Raw genomic sequence first — 23,469 nt, forward strand, 5'->3', positions numbered from 1 at the left:
AAGTTAAAAGATAATTACTAAGTTTATTAAGATAAGAGTTAGTATAAATTTTTCTAAAAAGCTCTAGCTAGATATTATAGAAGTAGTAATCTAGCTATATAATATAAGCCTATTATATACTTATAATTTCTTAGTACTTAATACTATACTTAATATATAGTATATAAAGTATAGTAAGAAGATCTATACTATTATAGCTAACTTTTACTTAAATTAAAGTACTATTTATATTTATAGCTATAGAGCTTATCTACTTAATAAAGTGTAAGTAGCTAGATAAAATAAGTATAACTTTAAAGTTATACTAAGAGACTATATTAGATACTTAGTAAGATATAAAGTATTTAATATTTATAGAATATAGGTTCTAAAGCTTAATTAAATAATTATAATAAAGAATATAAGCTTTAATAAGAAGCTTTTCTATAAGAGTAGTACTAAAGGTAGCTAAAAGTACTTAGTAAAAAAGCTTATTGTTGCGTCTAGAAGCATAGAAATAAATAGAAGATAAATTATTATATTATAAGCTTACTTAGAAAGCTCTCTTAAGTAGCAAAGCTTCTAAGAGCTTATCTTAATCTATACTAGTATAATTATGTACTGTACTCTTAAGAAGCATCTAAAGGTGCGTTCTGTAATACACTCTCTAAGCAGCCTATAAGAGTAGGCTACGTAGTTATAATAAGCTCTCTTATTATAGCTAAGAACACTAATTACGTGCTTATTAGAGCGTGCGCAGCGCTAAGAGCTTGCTTAGCGTACATGCGCTAATTATAATATTACTAAAAATTATTTAATTAGCTAAACGCTTTCTACCTCTTATCTAAAACAAAAGTAAGTATCTCTAATTTTTATTAGTACGCTTACTAACTTTAGCAGTATACTCTATTATACTAATTAAACTAAGTATACCTCTCTATATCTATCTCTAAGCTCTATAGTATTATATTAAATAAGAATAAGTATAAGTATAAGAACAGCTACTCTTCTAAGAATAAGTAGTCTAGTTCTAGCTCTATAAGCGCTTCTAAGGTAACTTCTTTAAGCTCTAGTTATATAAGCGTGTTAAAGGCTAAGCTATTAAGCTCTAACACCTCTAACTTCTCTAAGTACCTAGCTACTCTCTCTAAGATAGAGAATCGCAAGCGCTTAAATAAGCTCTATAGTATTTTTAGAAGCTCTTCTAAGCGTAGTTCTTCTAGTAAGAAGTAGAGCTCTAGTTCTATAAGTACTTCTACTTCTACCTACAATCTATTTGCTACTCTAACTTGCGCTTCTAAGAAATCTAATTTATTTACTAAGTATAGTAATATAGTTACTTAAGAGTAGGCTAATAATATTTTACGTTATAATAAGCGCGCTGCCTAGAAGTACGCTAATAAGTAGTACGCTTACAACCTTAAAGCTAAGAATAAAGTAGAGTAAGAGTATTATAACTAGATTACTTATAAGCGTTATATTACTAGTTAAGCTATAGAAAATAAGCAGCGTCTGCGTTGTAAGTATAATAAGTAGATTAAGCGCAACTTAGAGCGTAGCGACAAGAATTCTAAAGCTAAAGTAATTACTAAAACTAAGCGCCTTAAGTTTAAGAATAAGCGCTTTATTAACAAGTAGTATGCTAAGTAAGAACGCTTTAAGATTCTACTTCTAAGAGCTATTAAGCTCTATTAAAAGATAGTTTTAGAGAAAGTAATCTACTAAGCGTAGTAGTCTACTAATTCTATTAGCGCAATAGAAAAGTATAATAATAAGTAGGCTAGTAAGACTACCTAGAAAGAGTATACTAACTACAATTCTAACGTTGCTACGCTCTCTTAGAAGCTTTCTAGTAATTTCTACAAGTAGCCTTCTAAGATTACTATTATAGTTTCTAGTTCTTTAGCTACTAGTAATACTTATTCTAATATTCTATTCTTAGGTTCTTTAGGTTCTAAGAGCTCTACTTCTAAGAATTCTACTACTATCTCTTCTAACGCTTCTAAGCTTTCTACTAAAGCCTTAGGTAAGCTCTCTATTTCTTAAGAGAGTAGCACTATTTATAACGCTTTACCTTTCTCTAGCTCTACTCTTAAGAAGAAGTAGTATTCTTTTATTATTATAAGTAGTATAAAGAGCTCTCTTTTTAATCTAGAGCTCTCTATCTAGTCTAATAGTTTAGATATTACTAATTCTTCTAACAAGTATAATAATAAAAAGTATAATAGTAAGAAGTATACGCTTAATAAAGATTCTAACAATAAGAATAATAGAGCTTTAGTAACTAAGTCTATACGCAAGCGTAGCTCTAAGAAGCCTATTTTTATTACTACTAGTAAGCTCTATAAGATAGTATACCTCTAATACTTCTAGTCTATAAGTACTAGAAAGGCTACTAACTCTTTCTATAAAAACTACGTAAGTATTAATAAGAGTAAGAAGTCTAAGCGCTGCCTTACTAGTGCTATTAGTAATTATAGATGTAATAATATATACGTATACTCTTTTTTAAGCTTAAGAAGCTTTACTAACTTTTTTTTAGACCTAAGTATATAGAGAAAGTTACTAAGCGTATAGTTAATTAGTTTTACACTACAAAGCAGAACCTAAAGACTAGTTATCTACTTAATATTAAGAACTCTTACTTTTATAAGCTTATCTATAACTATAACACTGCTTTTAAGTAGTACCTTAAGCACAGCTACATAATCTAAAGGCGTAGTAAAAAGTAGAGCTTTAATACCTTAAAGGTAGAGTATAATACTAATAAGTCTAAGAATACTTCTAGTATTAAGCAGTCTTAATCTAACTTTAATAATAAGACTAACAACGCTTCTACTTCTAAGCAGCGCTCTTCTAGTAAGTTTTATTCTAGTGCTCTAACTTTTTAGTGCTAATAAGCTTTATAGAACTTTATCTAGTAGTTAAGTAGGTTAACTATAATAAGACTGTAGATAATAGTGTAGTACTCTCTAATAATAATAATAGAAGAGCGTCTTCTAAGACTATTACTAATAATACTATTATAGTTACCTATAAGAGTATTACTACTAAGCTTAGTTACGTATTTACGTCTGTAGAGAAAGTTATACTCTCTTAGTTCTTTGCCTTAGAGTTTAAGTATCTCTAAGCTTATAAAAATACTACTAATAACTAGTAGTGCTTTTCTAACTTTACGCTTAGATAACTAAAGAAGTGTTACTTTAATTATAGTTCTAAGTATGCGCTTTCTTATCTTACTACGCTCTTTAGAGCGTATACTTTAATAAAAGCCTTTTCTAATAAGTAGTTTTCTATAAGCTTATAAGAGAGGCTACGCTTAAAATATACTTTCTACTACTCTCTAAGAAGAGTAGCTAAAAACTCTTTTGTGCTTTATAAGCTTTGTAATACTACTAATAATTTAATATTCTTTATATTTAACTACTTCTTAAAGCAGGTAAATTACTAAACTAATAGATTTTTAGTAAGCCTATTAGCTAGTATACTCTTAGTTTCTAGGTACTTAACTCTAAAAGACTCTTTAGCATGCTCTTGCCTTAGCTACATATTTTAGATATTAATATGTCTAAGGCGTATTATTATACGCTTATTAGCGCTAACTACTAAGCATATAGTCTACTAGTTATTATAGAAAATTATCTACGCTGCTTCTAAAGTAAGCGTAAGCTTCTAAAACAGCCTCTTAAGAGCTATTACTTCTTTACTAATATACTTAAGAGTAAAAAGCTCTACTTCTATAGTTAAAGTTATTATAGTTACCTATTATACTACTTTCTAAATAATAGTATCTCTAAAGAGTATAATAAGGTAGCTCTATAAAGAGCGCCTAGTCTCTAGGTTATCTATAAAAGAAGTATTACTGCAAATTATAAGCTCTGCTCTAGAGTGCGCTCTATAGTAGATAGCCTAATAGTAAGTCTTATATAAGTACATAATTACTTAGTTAACTACTTTAATATGCTTTTTACTTAGATTTATAAAGAAGTGTAAAAGCTTTAAGGCAGCGTATGCTATATTAGGCTGTAGTATAATAGCTGTGTAGAGTAGTAATCTAATACGCTCTTAGTAGTCTTTAACTACCTTCTTATCTACTTTACCTATTAACTTTACAAGCTCTTAGCTTAGAAGTAGTATAGTAGAGCTTAAAAAAGTGCTTTCTAAGTTAAACTTCTTAGTAAGCTTATCTAAATACTTATTATATATAAGCGTTATAGTACAAGCAGCGTAATTACGTAATACTCTTACTTCTAGAAACTATTTAACTAGACCTTTTTCTTTTAGGTTATATACTACTTTTATTATATTAGTAACTTGTAAAGCTTCTTAATAAGTAGTATAGTAATATATAAGTAGTATATTATTAACGTAGAAGAGTAGAAGAATATTTCTTTATTTATTAAAGAAGAGATAAGGCTCTTCTTTAGAAGTAATAAGACCTACTTTCTTTACTATGCGTAAGAGCTCTTTGTACTAGAGTAGTAGAGAGTTTTTTAGTCTATAGAGAGCACGCTTAAGCTTTATACACTTACTAGGCTTCTTAAAGCTATCTAGTATATTATATACTATAACTAGCTAGTGCTCTTAGTGCGTATAAAGAAATACTTCTATAACGTTAAACTAGAGAATCTCTAGATTAAACTTAGCTACTATTACTATTACTATTTTAAAAGAGTGCAAGATAAGCGTTACTATATACGTAGAGTATATAGAATTAATTACTTATAGATCTTCTCTTACTACTACGTAAGCTTTATACTTAATAAAGTAGCTGTTCTAATTAACTTTATATATAAATACCTACTTTAGTAGAAGTAGGCGCTCTTATACTAAGAAGCGCTTAATCTTCTTCTAGGTACCTACTCTATAAAGTGTGTTAATCTCTTTCTTATAGACTTTGTAGAAGAGCTTACTATATAGATAATTACTAAGATTCTTATACTTTTTTAGAAGCTATAGTAGTTAATTATAGTATATGTATTTAGATAGCTTATACTTCTATAAGAGTATATTACCTAAGATTATAGCTACTATAATTAAGTAAACTATTATAAGCTCTTTCTAGTTTTCTTCTACTCTATACAAGTATTAGAGAAGACTGTTTAGAAGGTTATTATCTTATATACTATTCTATAGATTATATAGCGCATAAACTTCTAGTTCTTCTACTTCTAGGCTTTTACGTTGCTCTCTAATTCTAGAGCTTAATTACGTTAGTCTCTTATAATTACGCTTCTAGCGTGTTAGTCTAGAAGTAGGTAGTAGTTCTATTTTACCTTATTCTAGAGAAGTTCTAAACGTAGAGCGTGCGTAGAAATATAGTGTACTTAGAGGTACTCTATTCTAATAAGCACTATATACCTTATTCTAATAAAAGCTCTCTATATTAGAAAGCTATTTATTACTTAGTACTAGTAGACGCTCTTCTCTAGTTTAGTACACTTTCTAGGCGCTGCTATTATACTTCTAACTAGACCTTACAGTCTAGTACGCTCTAGGCTCTAGTATTTATTCTAGAGTAAATAGGCCTATATACTCTTAAGAGTTTGTATAGATTCTTAGTAGTTAGCTAGCTAAGCTTTCTACTTATGTAGAAGATATATTATATACTACTTATTAATTAGGCTAGCTAGCCTATTTAATAGTAAGCTATAATATACTACTCTCTAGCTTCTAGATAAGGTCTTTAGAAGTATACTAGTCTTACGCTTTACTTACTATAGCGTAGAGTTAGTTAAAGATATCTTTATACGCTTCTTCTACGTTATATAGCTTATTCTTATATAGAAGATTAATAATATATATAAGCTCTTCTACTAAGTACTTCTAGCTGCCTTTAGCGCTACTCTTATAGAAAAGCTCCTTATTAAAGCTTACGTTTCTTATTATAATTATTTAATTAAGCTTTAGAATCTATATTCTATAAATATTAGACACTCTATATTCTACTAGGTATCTAATATAGCCTCTTAGTATAACTTTAAAGTTACGCTTATTTTATCTAGCTACTTACTCTCTATTAAGTAGGTAAGCTCTATAGCTATAGGCGTAGATAGTACTCTAATCTAGGTAAAGGTTAGCTGTAATAGTATAGACCTTCTTACTATGCTCTATATACTATGCGTTAAGTATAGTATTAGGTGCTAAGAAATTATAAGTATGTAATAGGCTTATATTGTATAGCTAGGTTACTACTTCTATAATATCTAGCTAGAGCTTTTTAGAAAGATTTGCACTAACTCTTATCTTAATAGACTTAGTAATTATCTTCTAACCTACTCTCTCTACTCTTCTATTTAGTTTATAAGTGTAGATAGAGGTACGCTCTATAATAATACTCTACTCTTTAGCCTATATCTTAAAGTGTAACTTACCTCTCTAAGGTAGCATTATAATATTATTATCTTAAATAATAATATAGATATTAAGCTTATACTAAGCTATAAGAAAGCTTATAAAGTTATAAAAGACTCTTATAATCTCTATAAGCGTTTTAGCTTAGAGAGTATATTAATAGATCTTACTACTATAATTATCTTTAAGTACTATAATCTAGAGCTCTCTATTATAACTAGTAGAAAAGTTAAAAAGATTCTACAAGATTCTCTAATAAGGTCTTAGAGCTTTCTTACGTAGTTATCTAGAGATACGCTACCTTACATAAGTAATAGCGCAATACTTACACTTACTTTAGCTTATTCTCTTAATATATATATTACGCGCATTCTTAATAAGAGCTTAGAGCGCTTCTAGACCTAGGTAGCCTGCTCTTACGTGCTAAAGCTCCTCTATATTAGACTAAGAAAGACTTCTCTAGAATTATTATAAGCGCTAGTTATTAGTTACGCTTATTATAGTTAGGTAAAACTTTAAAGAATTATATTTAATAAATATAAGCTTATGCTCTCTCTTAAGCTTTACTAGTATAAAGTTATTAGTAAGCGTTCTTATACAAAGCGTTAAGTCTAACTCTAGGTACTATAGTCTAGCTTTATTAAGAGCTACTTCTAAGATAATATTAATATAGAAACTCTTTATAAGCGCTACGCTTATTAGAATAAAGTTCTCTATATATAGTCCTCTTTTTCTAGTTAAAGTGTTTCTAATTCTTTGTATGCTATATCTAAGCACCTAGAAGAAGAAGCTTTCTACTTTTATAGTATAGAATTTGTATACTCTTATAAAGGTCTTTAGCTTAAGTAGAGATATATTATTAATAAGATATACTACTACTCTATTATCTAAGATAGTGCTTATAGAGAGCAGGTAGACGTTAAAATCTATAGTAGAGTATATACTACTAATACTTAGCTAACTTATAATAAGAGTAGAGTTAATAAGTATTACCTAAATTAACTCTAAGTAGATAGAGTTTAGGCTCTTAATCTATGCTTACTATAGAGTAGTTTATCTCTTCTTATTAAAAGCTCTCTACAGGCTGTTATACTTTAAGTTTCTAAGCTTAGTAGTAATCTTAGCCTTAGCTTTATTAGAAAGCTTTAGAGATTTACCTATAAGCGCTGTTTCTAAACGCTTATATATAGTAGTAGACTACTTGTAGTGCTATCTATATAGGTAATTCTTCTTAGACTTCTAGAATAAGTTATTGTTGTTAAGAGCTTATTATAGTACTTCTATAATAGTAAATATACTACCTCTACTATTAGAGTAAGTAGTATACTCTTAGATTAGCACAGTAAAAATCTTTAATACTTATTTAAGAGTAACCTAAGTTCTACTAATAGTAAGAGCTTTAATAAGGTTCTACTGTATAGAGCGCCTCTATTCTAGAGTAAGTCTAATACTAATTACTTCTAAATAGTTCTAGATAGTAAGTATATTATTAACTTTAGTAAGTTTGTACGCTTTAGCTTAGGCTAGAATATAAAGGTATTTCTATTGCTAGCGCTTAGCGTTAATATATTCTTATTACGCTTTCTAGAGGTGTGCTCTATACTATAAGCGTATAAGATTCTTAGTATAGTTCTTCTCTAGAGAAAGCGTAGACTTAAGGTATTTAATAAGTACTTATAACGTAGCCTCTTTCTCTATAGAGATAGAAAGTATAGTAGAAGCTAGAAGCTTTAGACTAATAGTCTAATTAATCTAGTTCTAAAGATACCTAATATAAGTGCTCTTTAACTACTATTCTATTACTTATACCTTATACTTTGTAATAGATAGGTTATACTTGTTAGCGTAGAGCTTATTAACTAAAGCGTTCTATATAATTACTACTAGCTCTAGAGTAGTTAGAACGCTTATCTAGATAGAAGTAGCTGTTTTAGCGTTAAGGTTAACATTAGCCTAAATTTCTCTGCTTAGAGCATAGAATTTAAACTAAGTAAACTACTTAGGCTAATGCGCTAAGTTAGTAAGCGTAAAAGCTTCTATAGAGATTGTTATAGAGTTGCTTATTATAAGTAATAGAGTAGTGCTTTTATAGAAGCGCAAAGATTAGTAATAGAATTAGTATTACTATGCTCTATTAAACGCCTTGCGTCTTAAGTATATAAATACAGAACTATATTATCTTCTTAAAGCGCTAGGCTTATAACTATTACGTCTAGAAGTATAGAAATAAATAGAAGATAAATTATTATATTATAAGCTTACTTAGAAAGCTCTCTTAAGTAGTAAAGCTTCTAAGAGCTTATCTTAATCTATACTAGTATAATTACGTGCTGTACTCTTAAAGAGTATCTAGAGGTGCGTTCTGCGACACTTATATATATTATTAATCTTTTATATAAAAATAAGCTATATAATATAGAAAAAGCGTATAAAGATATTTTTAACTAACTTTACACTATAGTAGATAAAATATAAAACTAGTATACTTTTAAAAACTTTATCTAGAAGCTAGAAAGTAGTATATTATAGCTTACTATTAAATAGGCTAGCTAGCTTAATTAATAAGTAGTATATAATATATCTTCTATATAAGTAGAAAGCTTAGCTAGCTAACTACTAAAAATTTATATAAACTTTTAAGAGTATATAAACTTATTTACTCTAAAGTAAATACTAAAGCTTAAAGTATACTAAATAGTAAGGTTTAGTTAAAAGTATAATAGTAGTATTTAGAAAGTATACTAAACTAGAGAAAAGTATCTACTAGTACTAAGTAATAAATAGCTTTCTAATATAAAAAGCTTTTATTAAAATAAAATATATAGTACTTATTAGAATAAAGTATCTCTAAGTATACTATATTTCTATATACGCTTTATATTTAGAACTTTTCTAAAAAGAAATAAAATAAAACTACTATCTACTTCTAGACTAATACGCTAGAAACGTAATTATAAAAAACTAATATAATTAAGTACTAAAATTAAAGAGTAATATAAAGGCCTAGAAGTAGAAGAACTAAAAGTTTATATATTATATAATTTATAAAATAGTATATAAGATAATAATCTTCTAAATAGTCTTCTCTAATACTTATATAAAGTAAAAAAAGACTAGAAAAAGCTTATAACTATATACTTAATTATAGTAGCTATAATCTTAAGTAATATACTTTTATAGAAGTATAAGCTATCTAAATATATATACTATAATTAACTACTACTACTTCTAAAGAAGTATAAAGATCTTAGTAATTATTTATATAAAAAGCTTTTTTATAAACCTTATAATAAAGAAATTAATATACTTTATTAAGTAGATATTTAGAAGAAAATTAAGCGCTTTTTAGTATAAGAGCGTTTACTTCTACTAAAGTAGGTATTTATATATAAAGTTAATTAGAATAGCTACTTTATTAAGTATAAAGCTTTATTCTTAATAAAGTTACGTTCTTCTACTATTAGAGCTACTAGTAGTACTCTAAATAGCTTACTCTCTACTTACTAGAGCTATATATACTATATATCTATATATCTCTATTTAGCGCGTAAGAGGTCTAGCCTTTACTTTATAAATAGTCTACCTAGTATAAAAAGAATAACTAATATATTAGAGCTACTATTAAGTATTTTTAGTATTACCTTTACTTCTAGGTTAAATCTAGTACCTAGATTCTCTTATATATTTTAAATAGTAAGCGTTATTATATTCTTAATAAAGAGAATAGTCTTACCTAGAATAGTACTTAAACTATTCTTATAGTTACTTACTACTATAATTAGTATAGTAAAAGCTATTATATACTTAATAATAAGACGCTTTTTAGAGAGATTATTAGAAGTACTAGTTATAATATTATTTATTATAAAGATAGATATCTTTAAGGTAATATTAGTACTAGTATTAGATTTAGTTAAAGTAGTATTTTATTATATAGAGTTCTTAGAGTTATAAGAAGTTATTTAAGATAGATAGAGAAAAAAAGAAGAAAAAGAGAAGTATTCTTTATATATAAAGTTTTTTATAATCTTCTTTAGACTACTATTCTCTATACTATAGTTTATCTACGTAAATATTTTTTTATATTTTATAGTAGTATAGTACTATAATTTAATATTATTCTAGATCTAAAGTTTACTTATACTATCTAAACTTCTACTTTTCTACTTCTATAGCTAAGAGAAAGGCGCTATACTCTAACTTCTACTTTCTCTACTAAAAGCTTTCTCTTAGAAAGCTTCTATATTAACTTTTAAGTATATTTTAACTTTTCTTTAGCTCTATAGCTTATAGCTTACTTATTACTACTTCTAAGTCTACTTTTAAGTCTACTAGAAACGCCTTTATTACTATTACTTTTTATAAGTATATTATTACTATCTATATCTATAGTAAATATTAAAAAGAGTTTTATTAATACTTATAGCTATATATAGTAAGTATAAAGTATTTAGAAAATATATCTATATTAAGATTACTATATAGAGTTACTAAATACGTTTTATTACTCTACTCTATATTAATACTCTACCTTAATTAAGTATAAAGCTTATATAGTAGTAAGACTAAATTTATAAGTAATTAACTTTATATACTTTATATATATAGTAATACTTACTTTATACTCTTTTAGAATAGTAATAGTAATAGTAATAGTAGCTAAGTTTAACTTAAAGATTCTTTAGTTTAATATAGTAGAAGTATTTCTTTATACGTACTATAAGTATTAGCTAGTTATAGTATATAATATACTAGATAGTTTTAAAAAGCTTAGTAAGTATATAAAGCTTAAGTATACTCTTTATAAACTAAAAAACTTTCTACTACTTTAGTATAAAGACCTTTTATATATAGTAAAGAAAGTAAATCTTATTACTTCTAAAAAAGAGCTTTATCTCTTTTTTAATAAATAAAGAAAAATTTTTCTACTTTTTTATATTAATAATATACTACTTATATATTACTATACTACTTATTAAAAAGCTTTATAAGTTACTAATATAATAAAAGTAGTATATAATCTAAAAAAGAAAGGCCTAGTTAAATAGTTTCTAGAAGTAAGAGTATTATATAATTATACTACTTATACTATAATACTTATATATAATAAGTATTTAGATAAGCTTACTAAGAAGTTTAACTTAGAAAGTACTTTTTTAAGCTTTACTATACTACTTCTAAGCTAAAAGCTTATAAAGTTAGTAGATAAAGTAGATAAGAAAATAGTTAAAAACTACTAAGAGTATATTAGATTACTACTCTATATAGCTATTATACTATAGTTTAATATAGTATATACTATCTTAAAGCTTTTATACCTTTTTATAAATTTAAGTAAAGAGTATATTAAAGTAGTTAACTAAGTAATTATATACTTATATAAAACTTACTATTAAACTATCTACTATAAAGTATACTTTAGAGTAGAGCTTATAATTTATAGTAATACTTCTTTTATAAATAATCTAAAGACTAAGTACTTTTTATAAAGCTACTTTATTATACTTTTTAAAAGTACTATTATTTAAAAAGTAGTATAATAAGTAACTATAATAACTTTAACTATAAAAGTAAAGCTTTTTACTTTTAAGTATATTAGTAAAGAAGTAATATGCTAGTGCATAAAGTATTCTTAGATAAATTAGATCTTTAATAACCTAAGAATTACCTAGAGAGAGAATGTCTTTTAATAAGAGCTCTTTAGAATTATCTTATTATCTACTATATTATCTTTTACTTATGCTTTTTAGTATTAGACTCTTATATAGTACTTTAGATAATAGAATCTTTCTATAATAGAACTCTTTTCTACTAAAACTATTATCTATATACTTTTTTACCTATGCTAATTACCTTATATTCTTATAGTAATATATCTTTATACTCTCTAATACTTATATAAATAGTAAAGCCTATAGAGATATATTCTACTATATAGTATAAGAAGTAGTTAGTATACGTTAATATAACGCATATAGTAATAATAACTATAATAGATATAATAAGTATAGACTTAGCTCTTTTTTTTAGGTTAGCTAGAACTATAATAGTAGTTGTGTTTAGGCTAACTACGTTCTTACTACTAAGTAATATTAGATAAGATAATTGCGTAGATAAGGCAACTACTTAGAAATACTAGAAAATATTAATTTAACTAATACCTAGAATAGTAATATTAGAAGTAGAATAAAATACTAAGCTAGCTAGGTTAATATAATACTATAATAGTATATTTAGAACGTATACTAGTATAGAACTATAGTTTAATAGAACTAATAACTTAATAGAGTATTATAGTAAGTAAAACGCTAAGCTATGCTAACTATAAAGGTATTTAGAAAGTATCTTCTGCTATTAGATAGAGAGTATTAAACACTATTAAGTATTTAGAACTTATCTTTTAATTATATAATCTCTATAGTATAATATCTATTTAGTATTTAATCTATTAAGTAAAGAAGTATTAGCTTCTTTATAAGTTATTTAGAACTATAATAGCTACTAAAAAAATAAAAGAAGCGTAAGATATTAAGAGATCTAGTAATTCTCTCTTCTAAGTATTTATCTACTACTTCTTTAACTACTTTAATACTAAAGATACTAACTTCTAGAACTATCTCTAAAGTAGAGAGTATATTATTATTTATAATAGTAACTAATAGTATAGTCTCTATAGTTTACTCTAGATACGCTACTTTAGTCTTTACTAGTAATAATATTACTAAGTTTCTTAAAGACTATAACTAATAAGCTAATAATAGAGGCCTTTCTAATAAGATAAGAGTCTTTATTCTTCTAAATTATATTAGTAATAAGAATTACTCTATTACTTATATTATTAAGCTCTTTACTAGTTATAAGAAGAAGAACTAAGCTAAACTTAAAGTAAATATAAAGAAATACTAGATAGATAAGAACACTACTATTAAGATAAGTAAGCGCTTATATTTATAAGCTTTTATCTATAAGTATATAAATAATCTACCTAGTCTTACTAAGTATTATACTTACTTTTACGTAATAGTAGAAGCCTACGTTACTAATAAGTAAGTTCTATAGAAAGAACTTAGCTTTCTCTTCTACTATAAACTTCTAAAGTATAATAAGTAAATAGTTACTTTTATAATACTTAACACTTTTAAAGGTAATAATTAGGCTAAGTACTATATAGATAAGATCTATACCTTTTTTAAGAAATACTATAGAAAAAATAATACTATTAATAATATATATACCTAGAAACGCAGTAGTATAGATACTAAGATAAGATATATTATACTTACTAATAAGTATACTACTTTTAACCTAGAGAAGGTAAAGAGCGTTATTACTAATCTTAAGAAGTAGTAGAAGAAGTAAGAATCTTTACTTTCTTCTAATATAGATTCTAAGATAGAATAACTTATAACTTTACTAAATAGACTAAGGCTTAATATAGATATAGTTTATTCTTTTATAGCTTACTTATTAGTTACTCTAATCTTTAAAAACCTTTATAATACTCTATACTTTATAGACTATATAACTAAGAAAAAGCTCTCTATTAAAAGAAATAATAGTTCTTTTATTACTAAAGTATCTAGAAACACTACTTCTAAAAGAGAAACTATTTAGTATAGAAAGACTAAGTATACTAACACTTACTATATATATAATAAGAAAGATTATAAAATTACTAATTATAAACTCTATAATAATCTCTATAACTTAGGTTAGATTAGTTACTATTAGAATAGTAAGTGTAAGTAAGAAACGTACTATTTTAGCCTACTCTATAATTACTTTAACTAAATCTCTAGTACTTCTCTATTAACTTATAAGCTTAAATAGCTTAAGTTTAAGATTAAGAAGTATTTTAATATTACTAATAATATAATAGAATAGCCTGCGTCTAGTATTCTTTCTAAGAAGTTTAAGAAAAACTCTTACTCTAAGTATATTCTTAAGTAATTAAACTTAGCTAATATAATTACTTACTTAGACTATTACGTTAGTTATAAAGATACTTAATAGTAGTTTATCTAGTTTTAGAAAGGTGTTAAGTACTCTAAGAAGGTCTAGCTACTTAATAATATTAATTCTAATAGTATTATTATTAGTAGTAAGAATACTACGTTTCTCTATAGCGCTAAAGGTAATACTATTAAGCGCCTAAATAAAAGTATTCTTAGTAACTCTAATTAAGTTTATAATAGCTATATTAAGAAGAAAGGTAGACTTTCTAAGTAATTATAGAGCTCTTAGCTATTACCTAAGAATAATATAATTAGATAAGTTTCTAACTTATAAGTATTAGATACTACTATAATACTAGAGAATAGTTAGTTAGAATAGCTATTTCTTCTATAAGCTTCTAACACACTATTTGTAGTTATACGTCTACTTACTAATATTTATATTAATAATAGTATATTAGCTAATTCTAGGTATTTATTATAAGGCTGTAAAAAGAAGATAGTTAAGTTCTTAGACACTTTTTCTAATCTAGAACTTAAGAAGCTTATTAAAGAATAGTTTAATTATATTATAATAGCGCTTCTAAGTTAGAAAGTATAAAGAGTAATAGTTTTTAATTTAATTAGTTAGAATAATATTACTAATTAATTATGTAATCTTCTAAAGAAAAATAGTATTAGTATAGATAGTGTTAGAATAGTAAATAGCTTTAAGGCTAGCTGCGCTATAGATTTTAGGTAGGCTTTATTTTTACTTAAAATCTATATACTCTCTTACGTGTTTATACTCTACTATTATACTTTCTATAAATACTTATTATAATCTCTACTAACTATATAGTTATATTAATACAATACTAATACCTCTTATAATACTATTAATATATACTACTTAAATACGTAAACTTAATATAAAGTTACTAGTTATAGTAACTTATAGAGTAATACTTTTAACTATATACTTACTAAAGTAGTATATAGAGTATAAAGACGCGCTAAACGCGCGTTTGTCTAGATAAACCTACTAGAGGCCTAAGTTTATATTTATAGTAATTCTATTAAATACTTTATTAATATAGGCGTGTAGATAAATATTCTTTACTTTAGTATAGCGCGCGCGCTAAAGATACTATATAAGCACTAGATATAGAAGCTTAGTAACTTACTATAAAGTATTACTTCTACTAATAGTAGCTATAAACTATTTATTAGTACTATATTTAACGTCTCTATACGTATTAGCACTATAGTTATTTATACTACTTTTTATATTATTATAAACCTTATATACTTAGCTATACTTAGAGAACTATAGTATATAGCGTTATATATTAGAATATAATATAATATATTTAGTAGAGTATAATATTATATTTAGTCTAAAGATAAAACTAAGTTAGTTTTCTTTATTATCTTAGATTCTAAGTCTATATACCTATTCTCTACTATAGATTATAAGTAAGGTAATAAGAATAATAATACTATAGAATATATATAAGTTAGTACTATAACTAACTCTATATTAAGGCTACCTTAAGATTCTTCTATAGTTTAGTATCTATACTAAAGAGCGTAGTGCAATCTAACGTATAGTTTTAGATAATATAATATACTATTTCTAGTAAGTATCTAATAAATATAAAGAAGATAGATATACTCTCTCTTTAATAATAGCGTAGAGGCACTTTAGGTTAATAAGAACACTAAGCTAATTATTTAGTATAAATAGAAGCTTACTAAGTATACTATTATATATAAGATTAACTATAAGAAAATACTTAATTACGTATATAGAACTTATTAGTAACTAGAGGTTACTATCTTATATAAGACTATAGATAAGAAGATTTAACTTATTAACGTTTCTTAAGTAGATAAGCTAATAGAGTTTAGATAGAAAGACTAGAAGAAATAAGCTATTTAGTGTTAATAACTTTATCTATCTATTTATAAACTAGACCTAGAACTATATAATAATATATTTAAACTATAATACGCTATATTTCTATAAGAAACTTACCTTATACCTAAGAGACTAGCTAACCTTTATATTAGATTATAAGTTACGTAAGAAAAGAAAGATTTCTTTATCTAGATACTTTATAATAGAGAAGTAGCTTTATTATAGAAATTTACTAAATCTAGTAGAATATACTCTAACGTATACCTACTATATAAGATCTATATAGTTAAATATAAAGCTTAGTAAGTATAAGACTTTACTATTTCTAAGAAGCTTAAGTAGATTATAGTTAATATAGCTAATACTTACCTTAATAGAGGTACTTAAAAACGCTATAATAGTTAGTATTATAATCTATAGTACTTAGTTTCTAAAAAGAATAAAAAAGCTTAATAGATCTCTAATATATAAAAGATTAATACTATTAGTATATATAATATAAACCTACTACTAATAGTAGATAAGTTCTCTAAACGCTTTACTAGATATTTTATTAACTCTTTTATAGATCTCTATTCTAGTTATAATTAGATTACTCTTTATACTATAAGCTAGAATATAATAGCTTTTTAAATACTAGTTAGTCTTCTTTATTTATATACTATAGTTATAGAGGTAACTAACTTAGTTACTATATTCTAGCGCGTTATAATAAAGATTCTTAAGAACTATTAGCTAAACACTATAGTATTTATTAATAATATTACTTATAGAGGTTTTAAGATAGACTATAGTAGTAAAATAGCTATACTTAGTATTTATTACTACGTTTATAAATATATTCTCTAACTTAACTATATTCTTATAGACGTTAAGCGCGTAGAAGAAATAGTCTCTAGTAAAAAGTACTACTTTTTTATAAAGCGCCTAAAGGTTATTAGCTATAAAATTAGCTCTAAAAAACGCTACTCTAATAGTAAGAAGGTTTAGAAGCTTTTAGATTAGCTACTTTACTATAATATACGTAATATTTACTTATTTCTTAGACTATATATCTACTACTATATCTAGATAAAAGAATTTACTACTATTACTAAGCCTCTCTTCTATTTTCTTTATAGAGATATAAAGTATAAGTAGAGTCTAGATTAGAATTAAGTAATATATACACTTAAATATACTATATACTTAGCACTAGCGCTAGTAAGCCTTAACTACTCTAATATATTAAAGTATAAAGTCTTTCTTATAACTAACGCTAGTTAGAATAGAAAAGAAGCTTATCTTAAATAGCTATAGGCTAATAGTAGACGCTATTTTATTTAATTTAAAAGTACACTCTAGTTAGTAAAAGAACGTTTTTAGTATTCTACTAAGTTAGAATATAAAGTAGTGCTATAGGCTTTAAAGAAGTTTTGTATATACTTATATAATATATATTTTACTATTAAAACTAATATAGTAATACTTATTACTTAGCTTAATTACTCTTTTATAAATAACCTAGAATTAGTTATAAATTAGTAGATCTCTACTATTCTTCTTTAGAACTTTAATATTATCTATGTTTCTAGAAAGAAGAACGTTGTTATAGACGCTCTCTCTTACTACTCTAAACCTAATAATTAGATTCTACTAGAAGAATTTAAAAATAATCTTAAGAAGTTTATTAACTATATAATTAGAAGTATAGAAGAAGAGCTACTTTCTATTAGAGCGTTCTATATACTTAAGTATAAGTATACTAAATAATCTAAACAAATTATCTAGTTTCTTATTAACTTTAAGGTTTCTAAAAGTATAACACTAAAAGAGCTTTACGTATAGAAGAAGAGAGCTTTAAACTTTTTTATATATAATTACGTGCTCTTTTATAAAACCTTAAGAAACGTAGCTATATACTATATTATTAATAATACTAATATCTACTTATAAACTATATAGTTAATATATAAAACTATTAGCTATTATAGAACTAATATAGTATACTTTATACTTTTCTAGCGCTACTAGTAGCCTAATATATATAAAAACATTTAAGAAAGAATTTAGCGTTATTCTAAATACTAGCTTTACTTCTTAAAAAGAAGAGTTAATATATTAACTAATACGTATAGCTTTATAATCTAGAAGTTAGTTATAATTAATATAGTTTACATGCTTTATTACTAAGGTAAGAAGTATCTTATTATTACTAAAGAATATTTAAGTAGATAGCTAGAGGCTAGAGTGCTTTCTAATAATAAGTCTAGCACTATTACTAAGTTTATTTATAAGAATATTATCTATTAATAGAGTATAACGCGTAAGCTCTTAGTTAATAGTAAACTAGACTTTACTAAGATAGTAAAGTATCTTATAGCTAACTATAAGATTAAACGTATTTAGTTATTTTTATATAACTTATAGGCTATAGGTAAGATTAAAGGTAGATATAAGCTAATTATTAATATACTTACTAAGCTATTAAGCCTATAGATAAATAACTTATCTACTATTTTTCTTACTAACTATATTTCTACTTAGTTTTAGATAGGCTATTTACTATACTAGTTAATTACTAGTTAAAACCTAGTTCTTCTATTAGAATTAGAGCTTCTAATATAGCAAACTCTTCTATTCTAGAAAGTAAAGAATTATATATAACTTCTAGTAATACACGTAATATAGCTAGACCTCTAGAACTAGTTTACTAAAAATACTATTACTTATACTAATTAACTATATTAAGCTAAGAAGAATTATTAGAATAATACTAAGAAGATATACTATAAGAAGCTTTAACTTAGTAACTTAGTTCTCTTATAAAACTCTATATAGAAGATTAATATATCTAGAGATAAGAAGCTTAATACTAAGTAGATAGGTTTCTATTATATTTAACGTCTATAGCTAGAGTAAGACACCTACTAGATTAAGAATCTTAATAGAACTTTACTTCTATATACTATTTCTAGTAAGAAGCTAAAACTCTTTTACTAATAAATACTAGAAGATATTACTAAGTAATATTATAGCTAGATAAAGCTCTATAACCTAGATAACTAAAAGAATACTAACGTCTCTATTAACGTACTAGCTAGCTCTATTAATAATAATAAGAAAGATAGCTAGAATACCTCTTTCTAACTATAACTTAAGAAAGAAAAAGTAAGTAATACTCTAAGACTTATTAGCTAGCTAAGTGTTCTTTTAAAACTTATTAGTTAGCTAAGTATAGTTATTACTAAGCGCCTTATAAAAGAAGAATAGAGAGTATTTAGACTAGACTTTATTTCTTTCTTTAATTCTAATATATTCTTAGCGTTAGATAGAGAAAGAGCTTAGGCTATAGAATAGCCTTTACTTAAGAAAGAGAAGAGAAAGTCTACTATAGGCTTTTTTATCTAAAAGCCTCTTTAATAATATATAGTCTACTATTACTAAGTATTTAAAGTATACTTCTTTAGTCTCTTTTTATTTCTTTCTCTTCTATTACGTTAACTATACTATAAAGAATCTTAATATTATAAATATATATAAACTATATTAGTCTTATAGAGAAGTATTTTATAAGTTCTACTAAAACTAGAAAGATAGCGCTTTTCTTACTTTTAACCTTAATTTATTCTAGCTTCTTTTCTACTACACTTATACCTTAATAGTAATAATAAGTCTCTACTTATTATACTCTCTTTCTAGCTTCTATTAACTTTTACTACTACTAGTAAGAGAAGTCTCTAACTTTTCTACTATAATATTAATACTAGATAATATAGATAAAGAGTTTACTATATATAGTAATACCTTTTCTTATAAGCGCTAGGTAGTATATATTTAAATACTCTTAGTAGAGTATAAGTACTATAAATCTTAAGATAAAGTAGAGAAAACAGCTACTACTATTCTTACTATCTTACTATATCTTATCTTATATTAGATTCTCTACTACTAGTCTACTAGACTATAGAGTTATATAACTACTAAGATGTTGCCTCTACCTAGTAATAACTACCTAGACTTAGTTAATTTACTATTTTAAGCTTTTTAAGCTACTTAAATTAGAGCTTAGAATAGTAATTTCTAGTTATATTAGTCTACCTATAGTTAGATCTCTAGAAAGTAACTACTACTAAGTAGATAAGAACATATCTATTCTACTACTATCTTAATACACTTAAAACGCCTAGAGAATATAGTAGCTATAATTCTATATATAATAACTAGCTACAACTCTACGCGTAACTACTTAGAAACTACTATAATAACTATAACTACCTTATCTTTAGTAACCTATTCTCTATTACCTCTATACGCTCTTAGAGGTAATAAAAAAGAAAGCTATAAGTATTATAGCTCTCTTATAACTTTAATATTAGAAATACTAGTACTAATTATAATAAGTATTACTCTTTTAACTATTCTATCTAGCTTTAAACTTTCTTTAAACTATATTTATATAGCTATTATAGTCTTTTAGCTATAATTCTAATAATTATAGACTATAATAGTTCTAATATATAGATTTTAGGTAGGTTAGAATTTTACCTAAAATCTAGTTATTACTACTATAATAACACTACGCTATCTATTTACTAATACTATTATACGCGTAAGAATACTACTAAGTATAATAGCTAATTACGTAATTAATTACCTTATCTTTACTATAATTTTACCTTCTAACTTTACTTATTAATATTATAATATTATAATACTATAATAGATAGAGGTCTCTTATTTATATATATATATATACCTCTCTTTAGCTATTACTTCTTTCTTTCTTCTCTAACTTTCTTAATTTTTTTTTCTTACCTCTATATACTATAGTTGCCTTTTAGAAGTAGGCTATATTCTCTTTCTCTTTTTATTAACTTAACTTTTCTTATTTTCTACTTTAGTAACTATAACTATAACTATAACTACTATACCTAGCGTAAAGAAGTATAATAAGCTTATAGGCTACCTAAACCTTCTCTATAACTTCTAGTTACTATTAACTTTATATATAAGAGCGCGCGCTTAGTCTACTATACCTATAACTAATTCTATAAATAAGCGTATAAGCGCAACTATATATATATATATATAAGCTTAGTACTATTAGTTCTATACTATAAGCTAGTTTAGTAAAAGTTTCTTTATAAAAGCTAGTCTTAGATTACTAAAGAAAGACACTTACGCTGCTAGAGGCTTAGTAGAAAATAGCTAGTAATAAGAATAAGAGTAAGAGTAAAGCTATAGATACTAGAAAGTTAACTTTTTTTTATAGCTAAGGCTTTTTTTTATAAAAGACTTCTTCTTAAGAAAGTTTACTTTTTAAACTCTATATACCTAGTCTAACTAAGAATTTTACTATTCTAGGTATTTATAGTTAAGCTTCTAGAAGTAACACTAGCTTATTTTCTACTACTTCTTCTAGTTTATAACTAAAGAAAGATACTCTTATAATTATCTAGACTCTATATACTAAAGCTAAAACCTAAGTTCTTACTTTAGCCTAGAACTAGAATTTCTAGAATCTAAATATTAATAGTAAAGTAATAGAGTTTATTACTAGTCTTAAATAGTAGTTTTCTAAGTAATAGAAGGTTATTCTTAACACTTTTATAACTAATATAATCTTTTTATTTAACTAGATTACTAACTTTATTCTTAAAGTATCTAATATAGTTAAGGCGCTGCTAGAGCTTATAGATAAGTATAGTAGTGTTAAAGTATTTAATAGCTAGTATTAAGTCTTAAGCTAAGCTAAGAATACTAAAGATAAGCGTATTATAAAGCTAACTACTACTACTAAGAGTATTAATGTATTAGAGCCTAGTCTTATAAGCTATATCTCTTGCTTTTTAAGTAAGGTTTTATATAACTACTAGGCTATATCTAATATATAGTTCTACTTTAGGCGTCTAGATATTAGTAACGTAGCTCTTTTCTTAGTCTAAGTAGTAGCTATTTATATTTACACTCTACGTAAAAGTACTAAAACTAATATTATTATATAAGACTAGGCTATCTTAAGAGATTCTATTAAGATAACTATTTAGTTTACTAAGAAGAACTTACTTTCTAAGACACTATCTCTTTTAAAGCATTTTATTAAAGTATTAAAAAAGAACTATAAGAAGTATAGTATAACGCTAAGTATACTTAGTCTTACTACTAGAAATATTATAGTTCTTTTTACTTATAAGTATAAGAAAGACAGCACTTATAATAGTTAATATAAGTTTTAGTAATATATCTTTCTATATATAGCTAATAAGTATTCTAATAAGAACTACTAGATTACGTATACTTTTTATAGTAGTAATAATATAATAATTACTAACACTATAGCTAGATACTAGATAAAGCTTTACTCTACCTATTAATTAGCTATCTCTATTATAATAGAACTTAGATTATTCTTATATAAGTTAAGAGTAATTAATAAAAGTAGTAATTATATTAAAGTAAAGCTAAAGAAGATTAGAGTAAAGTAACTTAGTAGAGCTAGATTAGCTACTTTTTTAGTAAACCTAGAGAAGTAGGTACACTAAGAGCGCTAGGCTAGTCTTAAGGTAGTTAAGAAGAGAGTAGTAGTAGCTAAGTTATAAAAATTAAGGCTTTATAGTATATAAACTAGCCTTCTACTACTACTACTACTACCTAGCGCTAGCGCTCTAAAATCTACTTTAGCTTACTAATCTTTATCTAAGAAGATAGATACTATACTTAATAAAGATAATTTAGAAGATAAAGACTAGAATTCTAATAAGCTTAAGGCTTTAACTATAGCTAAGAACTATAAATATCTAGATAGAACTTCTAATTTTCTTTAACTAATTCTTAATAGCTACTCTAAGTATACTAAACTTAATAACTATAAATATATTAAAGTTATCTAAGTGTAGTATTAAGAAGTCTATATTAGTTACTACTCTAATAGCTTATTAATTAATAGTACTTATATCTATTAGACTTATATATAAGTAATAGCTACTTATATAAGTTTTTTTAAGTAAGCTATAAATATAAAAGCTATAAATAATATTTTTTTTCTTTTGTATCTTTTCTAAGATAAGTAGTATAAACTCTAAATCTACTTAGTTATATCTATTCTTTTTATTAAGCAATATAAGCTTAGTAAATAAGACTCTAACCTTCTTAGCTATTACTTTTATTCTTAGATAGCCTATAATCTATACTTAATTTCTTTATAGAAAGTAGTTAGTAAAAAGATAAGTTAGAGTAAACTAGTAGAAGACTTTAAGTAAAAGAGTAATATTACTATAGAGAACTTTAAGTAGCTAT

Source organism: Alternaria hordeiaustralica, assembly GCF_023758085.1.
Source record: "Alternaria hordeiaustralica strain BMP 2776 chromosome Unknown scaffold_2, whole genome shotgun sequence".
Lineage (NCBI taxonomy): Eukaryota > Fungi > Ascomycota > Dothideomycetes > Pleosporales > Pleosporaceae > Alternaria > Alternaria hordeiaustralica.